Source organism: Limulus polyphemus, unplaced genomic scaffold (genome assembly GCF_000517525.1).
Source record: "Limulus polyphemus unplaced genomic scaffold, Limulus_polyphemus-2.1.2 Scaffold13849, whole genome shotgun sequence".
In the NCBI taxonomy this organism is placed as follows: domain Eukaryota; kingdom Metazoa; phylum Arthropoda; class Merostomata; order Xiphosura; family Limulidae; genus Limulus; species Limulus polyphemus.
This window is the reverse complement of record NW_013679459.1, coordinates 1-7118: the sequence shown is the minus strand read 5'-3', so window position 1 is coordinate 7118 and position 7118 is coordinate 1. Positions and strand designations below refer to the sequence as shown.

General features: G+C 37.1%; 1 long non-coding RNA gene across 1 annotated transcript; it reads left to right on the top strand.

Moving 5' to 3' along the window:
* The first annotated feature begins 750 nt into the window (after positions 1 to 750).
* On the top strand, positions 751 to 3916 carry LOC111084121. Its single transcript, XR_002609402.1, has 3 exons — positions 751 to 870; positions 2278 to 2516; positions 3679 to 3916. It is a non-coding gene; the product is annotated as an uncharacterized LOC111084121 (long non-coding RNA).
* Positions 3917 to 7118: the final 3202 nt, after the last annotated feature.

Genomic DNA, 7118 nt, shown 5'->3' with positions numbered 1-7118 from the left:
ATTTTTTAGGCCTAACTTTTGGAACAAATGTTACAACTAGATCTACTAACATAGTCATTATATTTGTCCCAGTGCAGTTCCTAGTTTAATAGTTAGTATAGGTCTAAGTATGCCTATAATATAGGCTACAATTTTTATAATGATGAACCTAGGGTTTAGAAATAGTTATAACTGCAATTAGACCTAAAGTCTAGTACATTAGTTGGTGTAAGACATGATTTACAATCAGCCAATACAATTACAAACCACTACATTAGGCCTATAATGTTTACTAGATCTAGATCTAGGCCTTGCCTGTTGCATATGTTGCCAATCTTGCACACCAGTCAATATGTTACATCAATCTCGTATTTTCTTTTTGTTGAACATACACTTACTTGTATGTTGTACTCTAGGACTTGTATTTGTTCTACAGATGAATGATGGAATAGTGTAATTTACTTCTGTACGTCAATTCGGTCTCACTGTATTTCAGTGGGCGGCTTTTACAAGTTAAAACTGCAAGGGTAATACACACAAATAACGTAACGCTGTGTCGTATTTACTTAACGTAGTGCAGTTGCGCTATATCCTAGGGGAGGGCATACTTATTAATTAATAGGCATTATAGGCCAGAGGAAATTTTGCGCCCCTTCACACCTGCACCCGGGGGCGACTGCCCCCTTGCTACGCCACCTCGATAATTTTATCTTTCTCGTGTTTATTTTCATCTTCTTAAGGTTTGATTATTAAACATTTTGATCAACTACAGTTTTTTTAATATACAGTCATCACCTGCCAAACCCCTCCTGTACCATCCTATGGTTCTGTGGACATCAAACCCCCAAGTAGGACAAACTCAATAAGTCGTATTGGGTCGCCATTCTTGAGGTATCTTTGTATTAAATATATGTCTAATGTTTATGAAACAATATATTAACATTGTATATAAAAACTGACTTAAGTAAGCAGATGCATCTCGATTTACAGAATGTCTTTGGGGGAGGGGAGAGAAATAATTTCTGGTGTCAATTTTTTCCAGTTCTGTATTGACTACTACAACCCAGGTTGTCACATTTTTATTTTCTCTGGATTATACATTCTGTTGTAAAATCGTTGATACGCTAGTATTAACTATGGCTTCTTTTAAAACTTTTATTGTCAAGTCCTGGATTATAAAGTATGATTGTTAATTCGGTAGTGCCGCATATACTGGAATTTGGAGTTTGGCACCTTCTTACACGCAGAGATTGAGGACATTACATTGAAATATTTTTATAGTCATCACGGTCCACGTCTCTATGTCATACTTTCGCTGACAACTGTTAGTCTTCTGAAGTGTTGTTTACATTGTAAAAGACTCCGTCAGTAGCTGTTGTGTCCAATGTACATCACTCTTCCCTGCTGGCTTCCAATAATCCATCTGGTGTAGAGGACAACAATTTCCCTGCCCCAGTTTGAACAGTCTGATCGCACAAATATCCATAGGCAACTTGACTGCTATGTGTTTGTGTGAGACCCTGACTGGTATATGTTTGTGTGAGACCCTGGCTGCTATGTGTTTGTGTGAGACCCTGACTGGTATATGTTTGTGTGAGACGCTGGCTGGTATATGTATGTGTGAGACCGTGACTGCAATATGTTTGTGTGAGACCCTGACTACAATATGTTTATATGGAATACCATGAATAAGTTTCATACCCCAGTTGCTTGAGGTATGCGATGGTCTAACGAATATGTCATGGAAGCAGCACGTGTACACCTGACTTGTGTCCGTTTTGCAGATGAGATTCTTGGATTATCATATTTCCAAAACCTGCATTTTGTTTATCATGGCAGGCGTACAACTTGTTTTAGAGCACTAATTGGCTGGTCCTGGTGTCCCAAGTTGATCGATATCCCCTTATTTTACAATGCCATTAAGTAAAAGGGATATCCTCGTCTTTATGATTTGAGGACTAGTATATATATCATTCGTAAAAAAATTAAGTTTTCTATGGCATCACACTACTTACAAAATGCAAATAACGACAAAATGTAGTTCTGATACATTCCGTTCCACTGTGACTATATCGACAGTGGTTACCAAATGTCTAGCTAATCTGTATAGTCAGGATTATTTTAATATAACGTATACACAACTCCTCTAGGTGAAGTGTTAAATTCGTTTGAAAGATATATTTATAGCCTGTAATAAATTAAATTTACTTGAAATCCATTCTGACATATTTACTAATGAAATACGTTATAAGTCAGCAATCTAAAAGGTTAATGTCAGCCTCTTTTTCAATAACCTAGGTTGCCACGGTTACCCCTCCCTTTAGCCAGAGCAGCCAAACCTCCTCCAAAAGCCAGATCCTCACCACCCTCTACTGTGGACTTGGCTTCCAAGGTCAAACTGCCTGAAGGTCATTACCGAGTGGGATCTCGAGCCAGTTACACGTGCGAGTCAAGATACTACGAACTGCTTGGATCCCAAGGTAGAAGATGCAACTCTAATGGAAAGTGGAGTGGTCGACCAGCAAGCTGTATACCAGGTAACATTCGTTTTAAATGGTATTTATCTTGAACTGGTTCCAGAAAAAACAAACATCTGTGTATTGGTTCATCAGAAAAAATCCTAGACCTAGTTTTACCATTGTATTGAGCCCCATTTATCAATGCTGAGAGAAATAACAGCAGACCAATAAGGTAACCTAACACAGCCCACTATTTAAGAAATATATCGATGTTAAGAAGGTTGGTAAATCGTAAACTATGATAGTAGTTCATAATAGGGATCGCGAGGAATTGCACAAGGCAAAAATTACCTTAAACAGTAAAGATTCAGTTCACACAACACTTTAAAACCTTTACACTGACTGCTAAGACTTTACACATATAAAAATGCACAATAAAGTGTGCATGTTAAAATTATAGGGAAAACAAAAGCCGCTAAAAACGGCCTGTTTGTAATAATTTTTACTATTGTCTTGCTTGCCTACAACAAAAACAGCTAGGTATATTACACCCAAACCTCAGGTAGAATACTAAATAAGGTTCTGCAAAGGTCGTAGGAGTATTGAAAAGTTGATTTGTTTCTTCGATATTTTACATAAGCTAAAAACATCATAATTCTAGTGTAAACGATGTTATCATTACCTCTTGAAGTTAGCTTTATTACGAATATCTGATGTTCCTTCAAAACTTAAGTACAGGGTGAAACGGAATTATTAGCCAATAATGGATGAACACTAGATGACTGTAACATGCACATACTCAATGCTTTGTACACTATACAATCGATGTCTTTAGGGGTGCCCACCCTTATATTATGTATTAAGTGAAGGAGTAAAAAAATTCAATATACATGATATCAAATTTCATTACATACATTCATAGAATAATTACTTTAAAAGACACGAAGTTTTATTTAAATCGATGTTTTAGATATATATGTTTTATTTGAAAAGGCTGCTTTTCTACTGGTAAAATTTTATACATGCTTAGTGGGGTTTTAGTCTAGGTATAAATTTGCCCATTGCTATGCATTATATACAGAGATTTATTTTTCACTGTTTAGTTTGTCGTTGAATATAGTAACGTAACTTATCAACAGATGGCAGCAGTATTTAAAAATGATAGGAAATATGCAGATAAAATTTATTTCGTTGTTCACACTCTTATACACATTTTTTTCACTGTTCATACATTTTCCAGTTTGTGGACGGTCAGACTCTCCCCGTTCTCCTTTCATCTTCAATGGAAATTCCACCGAAATAGGTCAGTGGCCGTGGCAGGCAGGAATCTCTAGATGGCTTGCAGATTATAATATGTGGTTTCTTCAGTGTGGAGGAGCCCTACTGAATGAGAAATGGATCATTACTGCAGCCCACTGTGTCACCTACTCTGCTACTGCCGAGATCATTGACCCAAGTCAGTTTAAATTCTACCTGGGCAAATACTACCGAGATGACAGTAAGGATGATGACTACGTACAAGTAAGAGAGGTAAGGTATCCTTGATAAAGTGAAGAAACACTTTGTTTTTATAAATCGAAAACCACATACATTTTACATTGTCCCTAAGACATTTATATATATGTCCCCCGCTGGGACAGCGGTAAGTCTTCGGATTTACAACGCTAAAATCAGGGGTTCGATTCCCCTCGGTGGACACAGCAGATAGCCCGATGTGGCTTTGCTCTAAGAAAAACACACACATATATATATATATTTCCAAATCAAGAATACGTGTAGGAAATTCATATTGAAACAATTATATGTTAGAAAGGAAAACAATTTCGAGGCTTAATTCTTTTTAGTTTGTTGTTACGTTTTAATGAAAGTTAAAATGAATCGTTATTCCCCTAATCTCTTTACGTAAATATTTATGATCGTGTTACTTAACGCAACATAATAGAAATAAAAACAACAATTAAAGTTTTGTGGAGTACTTGTCCTATTGCAGTTCGATGCACTAATACTTAGGTTCACCTTTCAAGCTTCATGCTGAAATATTGTCCGTTGTTTTTTTTCCTTCTAGAGTCGTTTGTCATGTAGATGCTAGTAGACCCGGTGATATTCAGGTTCACTGATGTGCACCAGAATGATCTGGAAATGTAATGCTTGTTCACAAATAATATTTTCTTTCGTGACCAGTTTCTGTTTTACTGGCTGCTGGAGCTGGAGAGAAAATTTCCAAAACTTCCAGATACGACCAAGAAAGGACCAATAATAATAGGCATCTGTACAAGACAAGGACAGAAGCAAGAATAATGAAATACAATACTTTCAAATTAAGACCCCAAACCGTTGATTACCCACGTCGATTTCTGTCTCTCTTCAAACTGAACTCGAAGTAGTTGTTCTGATGCGGAACTACACCCCAAAATAGAAAATCTGAGATTAATATGGTGCAAATCTTGGTCAGCGGTTTGTGGTGATCTTTCTCGGGGACACTCTCACTGTGGTGTCTTGACCACACACACATGTGGCCCATGCTGCTATCAGATTGGTCGACGTGCCACAAAAACCGGAGGCAACGTTTTTTTATTGCTTCAGAAATTGGTGGCATATATTGGTTCTTTTGCAGAGTTCTGTATCTGTAGTATGTATAGGATTCTATGCAAGCACCACTGATCAAAACCAGTTCACATGTGAAAGAAACTGGACACCATGTGAAAGAAACTGGACTGTTACAGTTCCCATGTGAAAGAAACTGGACACCATGTGAAAGAAACTGGACTGTTACAGTTCCCATGTGAAAGAAACTGGACAGTTACAGTTCCCATGTGAAAAAACTGGACAGTTACAGTTCTCATGTGAAAAACTGGACAGTTACAGTTCTCATGTGAAAAACTGGACGGTTACAGTTCTCATGTGAAAAACTGGACAGTTACAGTTCCCATGTGAAAGAAACTGGACAGTTATAGTTCACATGTGAAAGAAATTGGACATAACTGTCCAGTTTCTTTCACATGGGAACTGTAACTGTCCAGTTTTTTCACATGAGAACTGTAACCGTCCAGTTTTTTCACATGAGAACTGTAACTGTCCAGTTTTTTCACATGAGAACTGTAACTGTCCAGTTTTTTCACATGGGAACTGTAACTGTCAGTTTCTTTCACATGGGAACTGTAACAGTCCAGTTTCTTTCACATGGTGTCCAGTCTCTTTCACATGGGAACTATAACTGTCCAATTTCTTTCACATGGGAGCTGTAACTGTCCAGTTTCTTTCACATGGGAACTGTAACTGTCCAATTTCTTTCACATGGGAGCTGTAACTGTCCAGTTTCTTTCACATGGGAACTGTAACTGTACAGTTTCTTTCACATGAGCACTGTAACTGTCCAGGTTTCAGATTCATGCACGAGGATTAGCAATATACAGGTTCTGTACAGCAAGCGCTTGGTATGCATAGACAAAATGCATTTACAGTTGTTATATATTGAATTTAAAAAGCTGTTGCTGTATCTTTGATAGATCTCCAACTCACCAAGTTGGTGAAAAAGTCAACATTAGCATTGTTGTTGCCTGCTGATATCAGGTTATTCAATGTAGAGCTTGATACTGATATTGACTAATAGATGTATGCACCTCATTCAGTGGATGATGACCTATCACGTTTGGATGTACAATCCAGAATGCTTCTACAGTCAGTGTCTGATATCACTGCACTCCAGGCTGAGCCTAACGGTTCCCAGAGTAATCCCTCTTGCTCTGGCCAGATACCATCTTAGGAATAAAACATAAATAATATCTAGTAGCCTTAGCAGAGCCTGGGAGTGAAAACTAAATATTTATTCCCTATCTTTGAGATACAACCCCCCCCCCCATTCCTAATAATTCAACTTCTATGTTAACACAAGTTAAATATCATCTGAATAAATAAATAAAATCAAACCGATTTCGTAAAAACCCAGAGTTATATTCGTATAGAATATTGGTTCCAAGCCCCAGCCCACACGGAGATTTCACTAAATCCATAAGAAAGATCTGTGTTTAAATATAGCTAGTAAAGTACGTTATTTCACAATGTAATTTAGAATTACTCTAAACATTTGTATAAAGTGTTGTGTGAAATTTTGTGATTCTGACTAGTTGGAAAAATGTTGAGAACCAATGAACAGTAGACATTACAAAATTCTTACAGGGATTCCAAGTTGTTTATTCCACAATTTAAGTACACTATGGACATTACTTGGTGATTATTGACAAACACTAGATGTGTTGACGATAGTAACAGAAGTTTGATTACGTGTTGAACACTGACAGACACTAGGTGTGTTGACAATAGTAACAGAAGTTTGATTACGTGCTGAACACTGACAAACACTAGATGTGTTGACGATAGTAACAGAAGTTTGATTACGTGTTGAACACTGACAAACACTAAATGTGTTGACAATAGTAACAGAAGTTTGATTACGTGCTGAACACTGACAAACACTAGATGTGTTGACAATAGTAACAGAAGTTTCATTTCGTGTTGAACATTGACAAACACTAGATGTGTTGACGATAGTAACAGAAGTTTGATTACGTGTTGAACACTGACAAACACTAGATGTGTTGACGATAGTAACAGAAGTTTGATTACATGCTGAACACTGACAAACACTAGATGTGTTGACGATAGTAACAGAAGTTTGATTAT